This window comes from Schistocerca nitens, chromosome 2 (assembly GCF_023898315.1).
Source record: "Schistocerca nitens isolate TAMUIC-IGC-003100 chromosome 2, iqSchNite1.1, whole genome shotgun sequence".
Taxonomy (NCBI): Eukaryota; Metazoa; Arthropoda; class Insecta; order Orthoptera; family Acrididae; genus Schistocerca; species Schistocerca nitens.
The window spans coordinates 1,090,052,672-1,090,073,764 of NC_064615.1; the positions used below are offsets into that span (position 1 = coordinate 1,090,052,672).

The 21,093-nt window shown below is 45.0% G+C and overlaps 1 pseudogene; it reads right to left on the reverse strand.

Annotated features, from left to right (window-relative positions):
* Positions 1 to 2,533: 2,533 nt before the first annotated feature.
* Positions 2,534 to 2,651, reverse strand: LOC126238042 (5S ribosomal RNA; annotated as a pseudogene).
* Between the last annotated feature and the right edge of the window lie 18,442 nt (positions 2,652 to 21,093).

Below are 21,093 nucleotides of genomic sequence, written 5' to 3' on the forward strand. Positions count from 1 at the left end.
AGCTTTCCCCAAGTCTGTCAATGTTATAAACGTGTGTTTGCCTATTTTTTAGTATGTCTTCTAAGTTAAGACAGTATTGCCTCAAGTGTTTCTCTTAATTCCACTAGTACATTTCTTCCACCTTCAAAAAGTCACAGAACTTCTCCTGTACACCCTGCGGGACTAGCATTCCAGGGAGAACTGGCTCAGCCAAAGCATATGACATTCTTTCCAGAATGAATCTTCCGCTCTGCAGCAGAGAGTGTGCTGGTTTGACACTTCCTGGCGGATTAAAAGTGTGTGCCAGATCGGAAATCGAAACCTTTGCCTTTTGCAAGTCGATGGCCAACAGACTGAGCTATCAAGGCACGGCTCACGACTCACCCCCCCCCCCCCCCCCCCCCCTCCTCTCCCAAATATCCTTTCTTCCAGGAGTGCCAGTCCCGCAAGGTATGCAGGAGAGCATCTGTGAATTTTCTAGGGCAGAAGATGTGAACTGGTGGAAGCAAAGATGCGATGGCGGATCGTGAATCTTTCTTGGATAGTTCAGTCGGTAGAGTGTTTGCTCGAGAAACGCGATTTAGAGTCGTGGTCTGGCACACAGCTTTAATCCACCAGAAAGTTTCAAATCAGCACGCAAGCCGTTGCAATAGGAAACTGTTGTGTCTAGACCATACCGCCTAGACACAATGCTGTAGCCGATAGGGCACGCAAGGCTAACGCAGACGGGCGTGAAGTCTGGAACATGAGAACTTATAAATGAATAAGAAGAAAAGTACGTAGATGCTTGTTACTTAACTTTTAATTAGTCCTTGGAATACATCTCTCTTGAATATTAGTAAGCTATAGGCACTGATACAAATGGCGCCTTGCTAGGTGGTCGCCATTTAACTTAGCAGAGGGCTATTCTACTGTCTATCTCTCGGCAATTGAGAGCAAGGCTTAGCACGTCCAATCGCTAGCTATGTTGTCCGTACCACTGGGGCGAGGTCTCCTCAGTCTCTCGAGACCTGCCATGTGGTGGCGCTAGGTTTGCGATCACACAGTGGCGACACGCGGGTCCGACATGTACTACAGGACCGCGGCCGATTTAAGTTACCACCTAGTAAGTGTGGTGTCTAGCGGTGACACCACAGAAACTTCATTCTGGATACTTCTGAAGCAGTCCCTTTGGGAGCAAATACACCGATCCCAACGTTTCCTCCACTTCTGAAAATTCCCTAAAAGTTTTCCTTGTTTCTATTATGTGGGATTTTTAGGGTCCACTGCGATTCTATTTGAATCTCCACCACTGTATCAAATTTTTGCCATTTCAACTAGATTTTCGTCTCTGGGAAGAGAAAGAAGTCACTCAGCTAAGCCTGGCAAATAAGGCGGGTGCGTAAGAACTGTCACCTTGTGTTTAGTAAAAAAGGAACCCTAATTAATATAGGCTGCATATGGGTGTGCATTGTCATAGTGGAGCACCTAGTTGTTTGTACGCGATTTCTGTGGACGTCTTCTTCCAATGTCCTTCCCCAAACGTCACGATAGAACTCTTTATTGATCACGTGACCGTGAGGAACGATATCTTTATGAACCATCCTGTCACTATCAGAAAATGGATCGACAAGGACTTGATGTCACTCTTGACATGTAAAGCATTTTTGGCCAGAGTGAGAAAGAACACCTCCACTGCGGCGAAAGCAGCTTAGTTACAGAGTCATAGCCATAAATCTAACTTTCGGCGTCGGCAACAACATCTGAAAAGAGGTTTTACATCGTTTTGAAGCAGCTGTTGAAGTTCCCTGCAGACTTCCACACATGCTGCTTCTGATTTTCTTGTCGCAGTCGTGGTACAAACTTTGCAGCAATCTTCCAGCTTTCTCATGTTCCATTCAAATGAAGGAATAGGTTCACAGGTATTACAGCTTATTGAAAGTTGTTGTACAGGTCTTGTACGCTCTGTCTACGACTTCATAGTACTCTTCCACCATTGTAATGTGTAAAGATCACGCTAAATTTGTCTCTGTCTTTTTGAATACATGCTTCATTCTAAAATTGTCTTGGAATATCATTTGATGCGAAAGGTTACTCTCCCCATCCCACTGTTTAAGGAAGGGTTATCATAACTCGTTACCATAGTACACCATATGGTATGCAACAGTATGAATATTTATTTACAAACAGAAACTTACCTTAGCCGCTGCCTCCTTGCTGTTTGCTTATGTACTTTCGAGAAATCTGCAAAAGTGTTGTCAAGACAAGAGGTAAGTGGAAATTTTGATTAGGGCCAGATAATTGTTTTACTGCAGTTGCGCGTTTAATTTAAAGATGGGTTGTGTTCATACCAGTTACGTAAACGCAAATTCCGTCCACAGGGCCTGGCGGAATCAGCGGTACCGACCGGCCGCCGTGTCATCCTCAGCCCACAGGCGTCACCGGATGCGGATATGGAGGTCCATGTGGTCAGCACACCGCTCTCCCGGCCGTATGTCAGTTTACGAGACCGGAGACGCTTCTCCCAGCCAAGTTGCCCCTCAGTTTGCCTCACAAGGGCTGAGTGCAGCCCGCTTGCCAACAGCGCTCGGCAGACTGGATGGTCATCCACCTAAGTGCTAGCCCAGCCCGACAGCGCTTAACTTCGGTGATCTGACGGGAACCGGTGTCACCACTGCGTCATGGCCGTTGGCTCAGACCAGTTACAGTTCAATTCAAATTAGATTCTGTTTAGTCAAGAGATAGCGTACGAGTTTAGGTTGAATAACAGATTGTGGGTACGTAGTTTTGGTAATACATAGAGAATAGAATGGGAGGTAATTCTGAGCTAAATTTCAACAGAAACATATAGTTGGGAGGTTGCAAATATACTGAAGAGCAGAGAGACTGGTACACCTGCCTAGTATCGTTCACGCAAACAGAAGCGCCACAAAACGACGTGGCATGGACTCGAATAATGTCTGAGGTAGAGCTGAAGGGAATCGACACCATGAACCCTGCAGTGCTGTCCATAAATCTGTAACAATACGGTGGAGTTCTCTTCTGAACGCCGGCCGCGGTGGTCTCGCGGTTCTAGGCGCGCAGTCCGGAACCGTGCGACTGCTACGGTCGCAGGTTCGAATCCTGCCTCGGGCATGGATGTGTGTGATGTCCTTAGGTTAGTTAGGTTTAAGTAGTTCTAAGTTCTAGGGGACTGATAACCACAGCAGTTGAGTCCCATAGTGCTCAGAGCCATTTGAACCATTTGAACCATCTCTTCTGAACAGCACGTTGCAAGGCATCCCAGACATGCTCAATAATGTTCGTGTTTGCTGAGTCTAGTTGCCAGCGGAAGTGATTCAACTCAGAAGAGTGTTCCTGGAGCCACTCTCAACAATTCTGGACGTGTGGGGTGTCGCACCGTCCTGCTGGAATTATCCAATATCTTCGGAATGCATAGCGGACATGAATGGGTGCATGTGATGAGACATGATGCTTACGTACGTGTCACATGTCAAACTAGACGCATCAGGGGTTCCATATCACTCTAACTACAGACGCCCCACACCATTATAGAGCCTCCACCAGTTTGAACAGTCCCCTGCTTGAACATACCACAAAGAGGATAAAACACTAGCATTTTGACAAGCCAGGAAATGATCATTTTAATACAGCTGACGTAGGAATTTTATGCGCGTCTATTTTCGTAAGCGAATTGTATGATTTGCGAGTGAAAGTCGACTGCTGCCGCTGGAGAGCGTTGAGACCGCAAAATCACGTTAACCAACTAGTCCTGTATGGCTCGTCACGTTGCCTCGTCACGTTGGATAACCCGTCGGCGTTCACATCAAGATTAGCCCATGTGACGACGGCTTAAGACGTGAGACTGTGCTGTGGCTGGCGCCAGCCTCGCTGCAGTCAACTTGTTAACTCACAATTGCAGTTCGTCGCCCAATTGACTATACACAAGTGAAACCAACGATCACTGCGGCTATTGCTTGAATTTACGATTTCTGCAAATGACAGTAGTAACAGTTCTTAAGCGTGGTTATCAGATTTTCAGTAGTTACAAGGATCACCTTCACTTGCATTGATCAACAGCGATATCACCAGAAACAAGTGTCAGTTTTGGAACTTATAAAGAAGGGTATTTAAAACAGCACTTCTTGTTTGTTACTGTAGAGGATGTACAGTCGTCTTCGCCGCTGTCTTTTTCTTCTTCAGCGTTCATTTTTAAATTATATTAGTTTTAATTCCGTAGCTGTATGTACTTCCTTTTCCTTCTTACTCTATTTCTAGTGAACTTATCCTATTGCCGGCCGCTCCCATTACTAGACTGCAGAGTACCTTCCGGCAGATGTCATACTTTGTATGAAACATTATCGTCCTTGTCTCGTCCAATAACGGTAACCTCTCGAGTTTTCGTCAAAATGCTCCATGGTTCAGAAAGAACTGGAGGTCGATGCTGATGCTGTGATGACTGTTTATAACCACGAGAAAGCTCGTCATTGATTGACATATGTGATCACTCCGTCATGCTGCCATAGAGTGTTTCCATGCCTGCGCTGGTGTGCCAGTGAAAGAAAGATAGAATACCACACAGAGGCAACACCATGAAGAAAGTGGAGCAAACTGAACAACCCTCGTTCTGTTTTGTATTGACAAAATGAAGGAGCCTATTACGTGATAATATGTGAGGTAATTACGAGATAAATTTCAGCTGTGTTGCAAAAGACGAATAGAAAAATATTAACTGATAATTGCATTGGCGTCTAGGGAAGTGATTCCAGTGGTGGTTTCCCGTTGTCTTCCACTGATGGTAATGAAATAATAATGAGGACAACACAACACCCAGTCCCAAAGCAGAGTAAATCTCGGACCCAGCCGGGAATTGAACCCGAGCCCCCTTGGCGTGACAGACCACCGCGTTGACCACTTTCTCTTTTTCCCCGTTGGTAACCGTTGTGTTTGGAAATTGCAGACGTCAACTGACATTCGTTCAAGTTTGCTTGCTGATCATTCCACTCAGTTTTTTTTTTATTACAGAGGCCAACCAGCTCTCAGACCGAACACGCTGAACTACCGTGTCGGCAACCACTCAGCTATTGGGGCGGACGTGTGTTCTGTAGGAAACCAATTTTCTCTTCTCATCAGAATAGCCCATTTCTTAGTCAGCTGCTTGGTTTTCGATGTATGTGAAGGGCAAAATAATTAATTCACGTTTCAGTGTGAAGTTAAACACCCTAAAGATCTTTGTGTGTTGGTATATAAGATAAATGTACAAAACTACCGACAGGTAATATTTTTAAGTAGTACTCACTTTAAATTAAAAAAAAAATTCGTAGTCTTATAGTTTCTGAGCTTGCACTTATATGCCAAGCAAATGGTAGGCATGATTTTGAAAAGAAGCTATTTATCTGACAAGATCATACACGAACGCTGTCACTTTCAAACCAAGCGCAGAATGAGTATACAAACATGACGGCTTATAGTACAGCGTGGCTCCACAGGAAGCGCTGAATGACGTGCCAAAGCCTACCTTCTGTATGTATCTCTTTGGCTAGTTTCGTCGTGGGAACGTAAAGAATTCGCCGTTTTTCTCTGATCTTACCAGAGTCTATAGTTCTTTTCCATCCATTAGCAAGATTATAGCCGTTGTCTCGGTTGAAGCTGTTCTTGAACATTCTAATTTCTACTGCGTACTGCTTCAGTAACAGAATACCAGCAAGCAGAGACGGGGATAAGAGTTTAGATTCATCCAACACTATTCTACCTTTATTTTGGACACTGCGTTCAGATGATTTAACAGGTTTCAGTTTTTTAACGTGCCCTTGATGTTCTGCACAGCGGTCTGTGACGCTACTGATGGACTGGCCGACTTAGTGCCTTCCACACTCACGAGAATTCCTATATATTCCAGGGAGCCTTAGGCCAAGACTGTCATTTACTGTGCACATCGTTTCCTTTATCTTCATGGGTGGCCCGAAAACAGGTCTCATGCTTCTTCTTCCCAGGATATTATCTGTTTTGCTAGATGTAGCCCCGCAGAAAGGAAGAAGCGCTATAGGTAATTCTTCACTTGATTGTTTCAAGATTTTTATGTTTTCTTTTCTTGCAGACTGTTAACTTTACATCTTGAACCCCACAGCCATATTACGGACCATATACTTCAGATAATTAATCTCGGACTGATCATTGTTACAAACATTTGTTGCTCTATATATTAAGGCATTTAAAATAGCTCTCTCGTCTGAAAGTGTGTGGAAAGTCTGTGCGCCTAGATATAACGCAGTGTGCGTCGGCTTGCGATAGACGGTGCGGCATAGCCGCCCAATCTGATTTTCATTCGAACATCCATCATCTTGGACAGTTTCCAGCCACTGGCTGGGTCTGTCGGGAACACAAGCCTCTCCATCGTGTTCTGTCTTTCCACCATTCCCCCTCTTCCACCTTCGTCCAGTTCTCTCCTCTTCTCGTCACACATTCCTTCACTCCCTTCACCCATCTATCTCTTGGTCTTCCTCTGGGCCTCTTCCCCTCCAGTTGCAGATCAAACATCCTCTTTGGAATTCTTCCCTCATCCATTCTCTTCATGTGTCCATACCACTGCAGTCTTGATTTTTCTATCCTGTCCTGTACTGGTTCCTCTTTTAGTCTTTCCCTCACATACACATTTCGCAATCTGTCTCGGCTTGTTACACTCAACCTGCTCCTCTGCAACTTCATTTCACTAGCCTCTATTCTACTTTTGTCGCTTTTGTGCATTACCCATGTCTCACTTCCGTATGTCAATATGGGGACAAAGTAGGTTCGGTATATAATTCCCTTGGATTTCTGTGGCACCTCCTTGCTCCAAATAAGCCCCATAATGCATTTGTAGAACTGCCCTGCTTTTCTGCACCTTTCATTTATTTCCATTGCGTTTCCCCCCTTACTTTCAATCATGCTTCCCAGGTACTTGAAGTTCTCTACCACTTGTAGTTTTTCCCCTCCACAAGCTATATCCACATTTGGCCTATTCTTCTTCCTTGTTGTGACAATTATTTCCCGTACTCATAGTGCCTTTCCTGCAGTTGCCTTACCGCAAATATGAGGTCCGTTGTTGATCTTCCCGGTCTGAAACCGTACTGATCCTCTTGCAGTCTACTTTCAATACTGCTTCTTATTCTCTTCTCCAGGATCTTTTCATAGATTTTTCCACAGTGGCATAGCAGGGTGATTCCTCTGTAGTTCTCACATCTCCTTTTATCCCATTTCTTGAAGATCGGGACTATAATTCCTTTCTTCCAATCCTCAGGAATTCTGTTCTCCTTCCACACCACCCTCAGCACTCTGTATAGCCACTGGGTTCCTACTACTCCTGCTGCTCGTATCATATCCACTGTTACTTCGTCCCAACCTGGTGCCTTGCCCCCTTTCAGCCTCTTTATGGCTTCTTCCACTTCATTCCAAGTTAGATCATCAATTTCCCCACTATTATAATCGTCTGCTGCCTTAGGCTCTCCATCGCTGTTAGTTACCCGCTTGGTGGCATTCAACAGATCTTCAAAGTACTCCTTCCAAATCTTTTTGAGCTCATGCATTTCCTCCACAACTCTTCCATTATTATCCATGCTCCTCAGGCACTCGCTTTCGAACAAAAAATTTCAAAATGGAATATTTCCTTCGCACTCTGTGTCGATAGTGAGGCAGACGTCCGGATCCATGCTATTCATATTAGCGGTGAATTGCCACACAGCTTCGCTGCCATGATCCACAATGTAAATGTGTCGTCCACATCCCTGTAAATAGCTGTAAAGCGTAGACGGCTGATGTGGAACCATAACAGATGGAGAATTTCGCCGACGGTGGAGGATTTCGCCGATAGCTCGAGATTTTAGCCAGATCTGATATGACAAGTAAACCAGAGATCCTTTTATTGAATCATGTCGTCGAGAGAAACTTCGATCTCAGATACTATTCCTGTGTCCCATTCTGACATGGTTCTTCAGGTTCTTTGCAGCACGTGTATACCACGAACCTTTGTCTCAGCTGACCTCTCGGGGGAAAGGACTCATCTGCACTCTTCGTATGTGTACGAGGGAAGGGACACAGACTTGTGTGGGCATGGACCGAGAGCTTGAGACTGGTCACAAAGTATCAGTGAAGACACGATTTAAAGAACAGGCAACTGCAGTAGAGCCTTAAATGTCAATCCGACAGAACAGTGTGGGTTTCAATACGAAGGCTTCTCTCAGCGTCTGAAGTGTCTCTGGTGGTATCTGGAAGTGGGTGTGACGGCAAGTTGTCCTCTTTATGAGGTTCTTTACGTGTTACAGGGGAGCATTTTCGCAGAGCAATATGCGTCACAAATCAGACAGTGTGTCTGATGCTGAAAGGAGGCCGTCAGGTTTTGCACCTAGTCTAATCGCGAGTGTGAGCTTAGTCGGCTCAATGGAAAAGAAGAGACACTTACTTGAGTAATGATCTTGCTCATCCGTATTGGTCATACGTCTTCAGTGAGTCAACTGCGCTGTAAAATATCTCAGTCGGTGCCACTAAAACTAACTTCCACAAGTGGGAAATAATGAAGCTTAAAAATCAAAGCGATGGCATGGGGCGAGGGAGACGGAAGTCTTTCAAATCAGAAAGTATGGCACTTTGAATTTTCAAAAAATGATATAAATCAGATACCAATAATTATAGGCGAAACTCACTCCTCCGAATGCCTTGCAAAATTATTTCTGGTGCAATACTAACAAAGATGGAAAAGGAAATCCACAAAAATATAGGAGAAAATCAAGGAGTTTTTCGCAGCAGAAAATCATGTGCAGAACGAATCTTCCATCTCAGTTTCATAATAAGGCACCAAGTGGTGACAAGGCGTGTCATCACCTTTAAGAGGTAAAATGAAAATTCGTGAATGCTCCCGACAAGAAGAATTGCAAGAAGGTTCAGATGGTTCAAATGGCTGTGAGCACTATGGGACTTAACTTCTAAGGTCATCAGTCCCCTAGAACTTAGAACTACTTAAACCTAACTAACCTAAGGACATCACACACACCCATTCCCGAGGCAGGACTCGAACCTGCGACCGTAGCAGTCGCGCGGTTCCAGACTGTAGCGCCTAGAACCGCTGGGCCACTCCGGGGAAGCCGTGGTTGGGAAGGGAGTGAGACAGGGTTGTAACCTATCCCCGATGTTATTCAATCTGTATATTGAGCAAGCAGTGAAGGAAACAAAAGAAAAATTTGGAGTAGAAATTAAAATCCATGGAGAAAAAATAAAAATTTCAGGTTTTCCGATGACATTGTAATTCTGTCAGAGACAACAAAGAACCTGGAAGAGCAGATGAACGGAATGGACAGTCTCTTGAAAGGGGAAATGAGATGAACATCAACAAAAGCAAAACGAGGATAATGGAATGTAGTCGAATTAAGTCGAGTGATGCTGAGGGAATTAGGCAGTAGTAAAGGAGTTTGCTATTTGTGGAGCAAAATAAGTGATGATGGTCGAAGTAGAGAGGATATAAAATGTAGACTGACAACAGCAAGGAAAGTTTTTCTGAAGAAGAGAAATTTGTTAACATCGCGTATAGATTTAAGTGACAGGAAGTCGTTTCTGAAAGTATTTGTATGGAGTGTAGCCATGTATGGAAGTGAAACATGGACGATAAATAGTTTAGATAAGAAGAGAAAGAAGATTTCGAAATGTGGTGCTACAGAAGAATGCTGAAGATTAGACGGGTAGATCATGTAACTAATGAGGAGGTACTGCATAGATTGGGGAGAAGAGATATTTGCGGCATAACTTGACTAGAAGAACAGATCGGTTGGTAGGCCATGTTCTGAGGCATCAAGGGATCACCAATTTAGTTGTTAGGTTGTTTTGGGGGAAGAGACCAAACTGCGAGGTCATCGGTCTCATTTGTTTAGGGAAAGACGGGGAAGGAAGTCGGCCGTGCCCTTCCAGAGGAACCATCCCGGAATTTGCCTGGAGCGATTTAGGGAAATCACGGAAAACCTAAATCAGGATGGCCGGACGCGGTATTGAACCGCCGTCCTCCCGAATGCGAGTCCAGTGTGCTAACCACTGCGCCACCTCGCTCGGTCACCAGTTTAATGTTGGAGGGCAGCGTGGTGAATAAAAATCGTAGACGAAGACCAAGTGATAAATACACTAAGGAGATTCAGAAGGATATGGGTTGCAGTAGGTACTTGGAGATGAAGAAGCTTGGACAGGATAGAGTAGCATGGAGAGCTGCATCAAACCAATCTCTTGACTGAAGACCACAAAAACAACGTGTAGAAACACGCCTACCAACTTTCGTTTATGTCGCACAACCCTTTCTTGGTATTGATTTTTTTTCCGTCAGTGTATTTCAAACTGCAATGACAGCCTTGGGTTTTTATACAATCTCTGGCGATCAGTCATCTGCTTACAAGGGTGAGTTCTCAGAGCACCGAACCGTAGTAAGCATGGAAGGTCGAGGAAATTTGGAAAGAGGGAATGGCAAAAGTAATGGCATCAGGAGATTGAAGAGGAGATCAATAGGACAGTGGAGAATCGTGAAAATCGGCAAAACTCTGCAAGATGTAATAACAATAATAATAATAACACCCTCTGCCATACACATCAGAGTGGTTAGATAAGTGTAAATGTAGAGGTCTGGCAAGGATCCTTATTTATGCGTGCGGTCTTACTGCACTCATGTTCAGAAAAAGAGAACACATTGATCGACTAGAGACAGGACTTGATATTCACAGAACATGAGCATTAGTATGTTCTGGAGAAGTGATTACCATTTCAGTCACCTCGGTTCAGTATGTCAACGGACGTCGGAGAAGTGGACGGCGCGCACATGACCCATGCAGTAATAAAAGTCGACTGACTCTCACCCCTGATAGCGTACCACGTGTTACACTGTTCCATGCTGCGCGAGACCGAGAGAGACACAGATCTGTCGTGCAGTTCCATTTGGATAAGGTGACGATCTTCTCGAGGGTTGGTCTGACTGTTGCGACTTGACACATCTCGTCGTGCTCTATGGCCTTCGCTGGCCGGTGTGGCCGAACGTTCTAGGCGCTACAGTCTGGAACCGCGCGACCACTACGGTCGCAGGTTCCAATCCTGCCTCGGGCATGGATGTGTGTGATGTCCTTAGCTTAGTTAGATCTAAGTAGTTCTACGTTCTAGGGGACTGATGACCTCAGAAGTTAAGTCCCATAGTGCTCAGAGCCATTTGAACCAATTTTCTATGGCCTTCAGTGAACCATACGGCACACACCCGTTGCACCGCGGAAACATTTCGTCCCACACGAGCAGCAACGTCCTGGATAAATGCTTCACTTTATCTGATGCCAATAATTCGCCATTTTTCAATCTCACTGATTTGAAGGTATGGTTCGTGCACACATCTGCCAGGCATTCTGCACGTATGCTCCATTCACACTGATCTGGTATGGCGACAACGAAAGCCGCAGGCACATATTACCAGTATGAGGTGTACACGCAGGCCGACATGGTTCAAACGCTAAACAATTTCTGCAGAACATACTAATGTACTTGTCCGGTGAATATGGACGTTCTGTCTCTAGTCGTTCACGGTGTTCCGTTTTTCTGAACATTAGTGCACGTGGACGTCGCAAGAACTCTGCAGCACAAATGGAACTCATTGAAATACTGCTAGGGATCCTGCTTCCGAAAGAAACTTCTGCGACGAAGCGAAATTGTCCCTCATTCGGTATGTCTGCAGCAGAATCCTGTAAGAGGAAGTTGAATTTAAAAGCTCGTGTCTTATCTAGACGAAAGCTACAGCGGGAGGCCATTACAGCCAGGGTCCATCAGCTGGAAGCGGGGCCATAACAGTGTCCGCTATTACCATCTTCATAATCGTGTCTCCTGGGAAGGGTTCGGAGAGGGTGGGGCGGGCAGATAAGGTCGCTTCCTCTCTGCTCTCCCAGCGTGGGCTCCGAAATTGGTCGAGGGCTATGAAAATTGGGCACGCTGATGCGTAACGCGGGGTGCCACCCCCTGCAGTGCCGCCAACCCTCTCATCTCGCATCCCTCCCCCCTCCCCCCCCCCCCCCCCCCCCCATCGTCCCAGCCTCCGTCTCGCGCATAATTACCGACTATCAGCGAGCCCCGCTGCAAGTTACGGCGACGTGGACCCCTATTAGCCAGCGAGAAAATAACACCGGCTCCGAATTACGACCGGGAAAGGCGTAAAAAAAGTGAGAAGACCACATCTTTTGGAAAAATTTTGTTTATGGGCCGAGTGGGTAACTCGGTAGCGCCGGGGAAAATTAGACCCCCTAAATCTATCGAGTAATACTGTAAAACCCGCCTTCGGACGAGGATTATTAGCTATTAGTCGTGTAGTAAGTGAGGTTATTAAGCAAAGAGAAAAATGAATGTAAATAAAATTTTATGGAATACTGTTGAAAGTACGGATCGAGTGTGAAGAATAAGTCTGGTGTCCGGTAGAGAAATATTCTGCCCGCTGTTGATTCTTTGTATTTTCCTCTTACATCTAACCAGCCATTTACATTATGTATATTACTACAAGCATGTTATAAGTTAAATCTAATACGGAATACAACATTCAGAAACTGCTCTATAGTAGGGAAAATCACGGTTTACATTAGCTCACGAGAAGTACAACAATAAATTCACATTAGAGGAGTACAAATATAAAGCGTCAGCGCTAGCAGCAATGGACGTGACAGAAAAGGTAAAAGATGACGAGAAAAAGGAACATGATAGCAAACCAATTAATGAAGATAGGAGAAATGAAAGGTATGTGACTGTTTGAGAAATGGAAAGAGAAAGAAGTGTATCTCAGGAAAGACGGGAGCAATTGCTCTGCTGTTTCACAGAGCGAAAGCTGTTCATATATACTCATGTTCAGAAAAAAGAACACTTTGAACGGCTATTACTAGGATGTGCATATTTAGAGGACATGTCGAGTAGTACGTTCTATGATTAGCATTTGGACCATGTCGGACGTTGGGTTCAATGTCAAGATCGATATCGCGGCGCAACACCACCTACCGATAAAATGTGCTTGCGGCTCTCGTTGTCGCTATAAACCGAAAGTAACGGATCAGAGGGACTCTGGCAGACGTGCAGGGTACCTCGCAGACGTATGCACCTTATGGTGTGTGGTACTGCTGGGTACAACCACAAATCACAGTTGGTGCATGTTCAGGGCACTGTGACCAGTGTGAATGACACCCGTACCCACGCCCATTCTGCACAACACCCCAGACGCAAGTTTTTAGCAAGACGATGAATGTCATGTTCTTTCACGAACACGTGCCTTTTTGTAAGAAAATGAAACTGCTACAGCCGTCCTTAACCTGTCATTCACTGTGTAGCTACCAGTTTCGACTCTTCAATGCACCATCTTCAGGCCTTAGTTGATGCTGAAGGGGTTACCACGATCCATATATACGATGCATCAGTGGCCAACAACTGGTTTACGCAGAGTGCCTGTAACTGTGATTTCGTCTCTCCAATCACCAATGCTAATCACTCCTGCGGTACATGCTAATGTACATGTTCCGTAAATATGAACGAACTAGCTCCACTTGTTCAACACGTTTTTTTTCTGAAAACGAGTGTAAGTTACTTTTTCGGGAAACGTTGCGTGGGCAGCAGAAAGGAGGGCTTTACCTTCTCTCTTCTTCTTCATTGCTTTTCTTCTTTTAAGGGGAGGTTTACTATCTTTGGTCCGAAAAAAGCATGGTCTTTGAGAATTTTTTTCTCGGGAGGTGTTATAAATATCAATGTCAAATTTGGTCAATATGTTTGTTGACATCTCCTCTATAAACTGGAATTTTTTCGACCGGAAATGTCGAAGAGCAAAAAGGAATGACTGTGGGAACGAAACAAAATTTCGATGTAGACCTCCACGCACGGTATGTCACAGGTCAGCCGGCTCGTCTGCAATCAAAATTGAGTTGACGTTAGCGAAGTATATAAGATTCTTTAGGAGTTGTACTTCGTTTTTTGGCCCATACGAAACAAAATGGCGGCCATTTGTAAAAAAATTGGGTTTTTTTCATCGATTTTTCGACTTCGTCGACCAAGTAAAAATATTTATAATTGATGGATCGGAATAAAAGTGGTACAACTCCTAGACAATTTAGTTTGCTTCGTCGGAAACAAAGAATCATGTCATTCGGTTCAGTAGATTTGAAGTTACCATACCGCGCAATAACAAAACGTCATTTCGAGAAAAACGCATTTGAAGTTTTGACTACATATAAATGCAATATTATGCAACGTACGTTCAATCTGCTGTTCCGGGTCCCTCGATCTGGGCCACCCTGCGCTGCTCCAGAGCCGCTCGTACGGCCGGTGACAAGCGGTTTTCGGCCGCTTGAATCCGGTGGTCGTCCGAATGCTTGGCGAACTGCGTCGAATAGAGTCCCAGGATGACGTCCATCGTTGTCATGGTTTTCAGAATTGCTGAATTCCCTTCGTTGAAGCTTCTCACTGCCAGCAAAGTCGCAGCCTCCACAGTCTTCGCACCAGAATGCAAATGCTTGGAGTGCTAACTTCCAAACACACGCGTTCAAATTTTAAATTTAATTTTGTGTGTTTCCGCCAAAGCACCGGTAAAATAACTCGTCCTCCGAAAGAAAAAAAACTGGTACATAAAACGGGCCGATTTCAGGCAGGTGCATTTTTTTGTTCAGTCGCGAATAACAAACATTTCTGTTCCGTATTCGGAAAAACCGTTTCAGGGGTGGATTCTAAACACCTTTATGGATCCAAAAGCGCAATATAAAAAAATCGATTTTTTGAACCAAAATGTAGTAGAGCTCCCCTTAAGTTTTTTATGAGTGTGCGCGTTTTGGAAACTAAACTGCCTGGTAACATATGTGAATCACCATCAAGTTGATCAGATGTCAATGTAGCTTCGCACACGTGCTCACCACAGGATATTATGTTAATTATAAGAGTACAATTCTCTGCAACAGATAGAGTTAGCACCAGAGCCCATTAGCGTTGTTGGTATTTACAATTGTTACCAGGGCTGGTAAGATGTGTATAAGTGGTGTGGACAGCGTCAGACGTCGAACGATCACTGTGCAAGACATGGAGATGCTACGTACTGTCCCTGAGGCAGCGTTAAGAGCATTTGATACAAAGTTTGAAAATCGTCTCGTTTTCGGACCCCATTTAGCCCGCTGGTCGAATCACGCACATCCAGATTTGTGGAGCATTCGGATGTGACGGTGGTCTGATACGCGACTGAATGGGAACGTGGGGAAAGGCGTACACGTTGTCAAGGTACTGTTCGACCACGTCTCACCACGACATGGGAGAATCGCCGCATAGTACACCAAGGACGTCGTAACACATCTGTGTCTGCCATCCGAGAACAAGTAATGGACTCCCTGAAACAGTCTGTGCCATCGGTAGGAGACAAGGCAGCAGCCGGACTGGTGAATTACTGCCTTACGCTGAAGCTGCCATTAACACCACTATATGTACTGCTGCGTCTTCAGTGGACTGGACTGGGACGCGTGGATTATTGAGGAATGGCGTCGCATTGTGTTCAGCGACGAGTCTCGTTTCTGCACCCCCACGGAAGACTATCGTGTATATTGTCGACCTGGCAAGACGTCCCGTTCCTCGATTGTTTTCGAGATTCAGAGCGGTGTTACTTCTGTAGTGATATGGAGAGCCATCCAGTATGTTCAGGTGACGCCTGATAGTGGTTGAGGGAGGTCTGACGGCACAACTGTAGGTCACGAACATCCTGCGTCCTAAAGTGTTACCTCTCATGTTACAGCGTCGTTGAGCCATTTTTCAACAGGACAATGCTCGTATACACGTGGGTCGTGTCTCTGCGAATGGTTTTCAGATTTGTGAGACCACGTCGGATGTCAACTCCATTCCAAAGCCACTATCCTGGGTATCAAGTACTAGCTACAGTAGTTGTGCGCCAGCTTCCCTCAGGAAAGGATACAATGGCTTTATGACATCCAACCCAACGGAATCAGTACAAACACCCGGGTCAGAGGAGATGCCACGTCATACTGGTGCGTGGGCTCTAACATACTCTGTCTCAACGCTTGTAGTTTCAGTCTATTTCCTCCTCCAATTCCGGCTTCTTCAGCTTTGTAGTCAGGCAGTGTAGATAAGTGAAACATTGTATTTTCGATTACGATGCAATGACAGGTACGCAATCTCTGATGAAATGTACTAGGGTGTAGGGAAATTGGGGTTCAGATTTTTTGGTTGCTGCTCTATGAAAGGCAATGAAGGACCACCCACTCACGGTAGAACTGCTTCAACGCCAGTTACAAATAACGTACAGTGGTAGGTTTCATGAATCTACGTCGGAGCATCCAGATCTCCGTAAACAAAATGCATCTCATTTTACGGTACACCGTTTGGCGCCAGTCCCTACTTACGCAACTGAATGTAGCCTATAACCACGTATTGTCAAAACCAAAGCTCAGCCACAGTAGCTGCATACTTAACAGGATAAAAAAAAAGCAAGCCAGGGCACTAACATACCCGAAGGTAATTTCGTAAATTAAACCCAAGGAAAAAACTATGCTGCTTTTTCTTGGAAAACTGTCAAACAAAAGAGGAAGCACCTTTGTTGTTGTTGTGGTCTTCAGTCCTGAGACTGGTTTGATGCAGCTCCCCATGCTACTCTATCCTGTGCAAGCTTTTTCATCTCCTAGTACTTACTGCAACCTACATACTTATGAATCTGCTTAATGTATTCATCTCTTGGTCTCCCTTTACGATTTTTACCCTCCACGCTGCCCTCCAATGCTAAATTTGTGATCCCTTGATGCCTCAGAACATGTCCTACCAACCGGTCCCTTCTTCTTGTCAAGTTGTGCCACAAACTCCTCTTCTCCCCAATTCTATTCAATACCTCCTCATTAGTTATGTGATCTACCCATCTGATCTTCAGCATTCTTCTGTACCACCACATTTCAAAAGCTTCCATTCTCTTCTTGTCCAAACTATTTATCGTCCATGTTTCACTTCCATACATGGCCACACTCCATACAAATACTTTCACAAACGACTTCCTGATACTTAAATCTATACTCGATGTTAACAAATTTCTCTTCTTCAGAAACGCTTCCCTTGCCATTTCCAGTCTACATTTTATATCCTCTCTACTTCGAAAATCATCACTTATTTTGCTCCTTTACTACTTTAAGTGTCTCATTTCATAATCTAATTCCCTCAGCATCACCCGACTTAATTCGACTACATTCCATTATCCTCGTTTTGCTTTTGTTGATGTTCATCTTATATCCTCCTCTCAAGATACTGTCCATTCCGTTCAACTGCTCTTCCAAGTCCTTTGCTGTCTCTGACAGAATTACAATGTCATCGGCGAACCTCAAAGTTTTTATTTCTTCTCCATGGATTTTAATTTCTACTCCGAATTTTTCTTTTGTTTCCTTTACTGCTTGCTCAATATACAGGTTGAATAACATCGGGAAGAGGCTACAACCCTGTCTTACTCCCTTCCCAACCGCTGCTTCCCTTTCATGTCCCTCGACTCTTATAACTGCCATCTGGTTTCTCTACAAATTGTAAATAGCCTTTCGCTCCCTGTATTTTACCCCTGCCACCTTTAGAATTTGAAAGAGAGTATTCCAGTCAACTTTGTCAAAAGCTTTCCCTAAGTCTATAAATGCTAGAAACGTAGGTTTGCCTTTCCTTAATCTTTCTTCTAAGTCGTAGGTTCCGTATTGCCTCACGTGTTCCAATATTTCTACGGAATCCAAACTGATCTTCCCCAAGGTTGGCTTCTACTAGTTTTTCCATTTGTCTATAGAGAATTCGCGTTAGTATTTTGCAGCTGTGGCTTATTTAACTGACTGTTCGGTAATTTTCACACCTGTCAACACCTGCTTTCTTTGGGATTGGAATTATTATATTCTTCTTAAAGTCTGAGGGTATTTCGCCTGTCTCATACATATTGCTCACCAGATGGTAGAGTTTTGTCATGACTGGCTCTCCCAAGGCCGTCAGAAGTTCTAAAGGAATGTTGTCTACTCCCAGGGCCTTGTTTCGACTCAGGTCTTTCAGTGCTCTGTCAAACTCTTCACGCAGTATTGTATCTCCCATTTCGTCTTCATCTACATTCTCTTCCATTTCCAGAATACTATCCTCAAGTACGTCGCCCTTGTATAGACCCTCTATATACTCCTTCCACCTTTCTGCTTTGCCTTCTTTGCTTAGAACTGGGTTTCAATCTGAGCTCTTGATATTCATACAAGTGGTTCTCTTCTCTCCAAAGGTCTCTTTCATTTTCCTGTAGGCAGTATCTATCTTACCCCTAGTGAGATAAGCCTCTACATCCTTACATTTGTCCTCTAGCCACCACTGCTTAGCCATTTTGAAAACAAAAAATAACTCACGATCCTTTACAGCTCGCGTACGGTTGGTATGTACGTATTGAATTACAAACGCGTACAGTCTACGTGAGCAGAGTGTGTAAGATCAGGAAATGTCTTCACAACTGCGAATGTGAACCACCATCGTGTGCGTTCTGTATATTGCAGTGTCGACAGTCAAAATATATGCTGGACCGGGGCTCGAACCCGGATTTTCCGCTTTCTTTTATTTAAGTTTTTATATGCTTTTTTAACAACGGTACAACCTGGAGTTCCTCTCTTGGCGGTACTAGATATGAACGAGATCTATTCGTGTGTGTTTAAAATACCTGTCGGAAGTGGGAAACGAACCCATACCTTACAACTAAGAAACGAGGATCATTCACCAGCTCACTTTTTTTTATACAAATATAAAACTGAACATGTTCGAAGTTTATTCCACGCGTTTCACGAGGAACCACAGTTAAAAAAAGAAAAATGAATAAAAACAGATAAGTGTAATAAAACACTCGCGCAATAAATGAAAATAACTGACTTGCAACATTATGCCAAGTAAAAGAACATCCGAGTCTCCAACTCTCCTACAGGGGAGGGCCAGTCGGTTTTTCAGAATCCACAGTCTGTAAGGGTTCATTCATGCATCCAATAAAAACTAACTAAGCAATAAAAATTCTCACAACTGGGACACCTGAGCTGGTGGAAGGATCTATGAACATTCTTCTCAAGAAATGGGCATAATCTGTTCCATATTTCGTTTCTCGCAACGTCTTATCTTCTAGTGTTGTTCGCTTTAGTACATCAAAAATTGAAGCTCCTCAATTCCATTGTCCTCATATGTGTAATTCACCGCCATTCCTCCAATCCAGCTGATAGCATTGGTTTTTCGGTGAGGGAAGTATGTCACATCTCGGTAAAATCTCTGTGTAAGTAATATGACTAAGAAATGCTGTGATACGACGTGACAGGGTCCACAATTCCATAGCCTTTCCACACACCGAACGGTGCTCATCTTTGTACATCGGTCAGCAGTACGTGCAAAGAGGTGGATCAGCCATGATTATTAAGTGCGTCTGGCAGTTGTCATGTAATTTTGATTAACTAGAACATACCATGACGATCGAGCCGTCCAGTGTAAGTACATGGGCTGCAGATAACGCCACACGGGCAGGGAGGGGAGGGGGGGGAGGCTGGTTCACCACGGGTATCGCGCTCCATCTCTATCCTGTCCTGATATCGCATAAAGAGACGATATATGCCGACGTTATTTTATGCGTCCGACGGTGCCAGACTCTGAGCATTGCTTGCATGAACGGGGCCTGAGACTTAAGGCACACATTCGTAACGCGAAGTCCACCATCTCATGTCTAGAGGGTTAGAGTGGCATATGGAATCTTGAGTATCATATCGTAGGTGACAAAATATCCGAAGACCTTTATCAGGACGTCCGCAGTTCGCGTCGGCAGTGGCAAAATTTGTGCAATATGCGGCAACCATGACGCGAGATAAACATTGACGTACTGTAAGCATTGCATCATGTCCAGGACTCGTAAGAAATTATCTTGAACCCGAACGCGAACTATCTGGATCAGTTGCCTGTAACTCATTGTTGTCGTCCTCCGTAGATCACGGGGAATGGAATTCGCAGGCATCTCGACGTTTCCACCACTCGTGATGGGCCGAGGTCCCCATCCAGTACGCGCAGTACGCGTCCAATGGGCATTATCCCCCAATCTTACCATAGTCAAAACACTGGCCACCGCAACTCCATACTGTGCGATCCAATCGAGGGACCTTCGCACCTCCTCTGCCGATCCCATGAAGAGCAGTAGATTATCCGCATATACCTGACAGATGACGTTGTTGCCCCTCAACTCCATGGCAGTGAGCCTTCCGCAGTCCATTTACGTGCGGTTCAAACGCTAGCGCGAAGAGGAGCACTGACAGCGGGCAACTTGTCTTACTGAGCTCATAATCGGAATGAAACCAACATCTCGGCCATTCACTACCACTCTGGGGATGGCACCAAATAGCAGACGCCTGATGATCTGAATAAAAGTGGGTGAAAACGCCATGCAGCGCATGACCGTCATGATTACTCCTTCCAAAAGCTTGATCAAAATCGACAATCGAGACTAGAGACGCTCCAAGTCGACAGGGCGGTGGCGAGTGCGATCACGTCTGAAGGCCGACTGCATGTTGCTACGTATTCCAAGACACTTTGATTTGTGGAAATATTGTGTGACAATACTGTCTCTGGTCGTGTCGCCACCATTCGGGCAAAGATATAAACACCGTTAAGCGTGATGGGCGGTCAGTATTGATCCACACTATGATCTCCAGCTTTTCCCTGCAACTGGGGGAAGGTATCCTACAACGAAGACCGTCCCCACGTACGTGTCAGGCAGCATGAGCTCATTGCACATCGTTAACCATCGGGCCATCATGATGCTTGTAAAAAATAAAATTCTAGGAATAAGCCGTCCGGCCCTGGTGATTTGTTTGCTGCCTCCCCCCCCCCCCCCCCCCCCCCATGAACCATGGACCTTGCCGTTGGTGGGGAGGCTTGCGTGCCTCATCGATACAGATAGCCGTACCGTAGGTACAACCACAACGGAGGGGTATCTGTTGAGAGGCCAGACAAACGTGTGGTTCCTGAAGAGGGGCAGCAGCCTTTTCAGTAGCTGCAAGGGCAACAGTCTGGATGATTGACTGATCTGGCCTTGTAACAATAACCAAAACGGCCTTGCTGTGCTGGTACTGCGAACGGCTGAAAGCAAGGGGA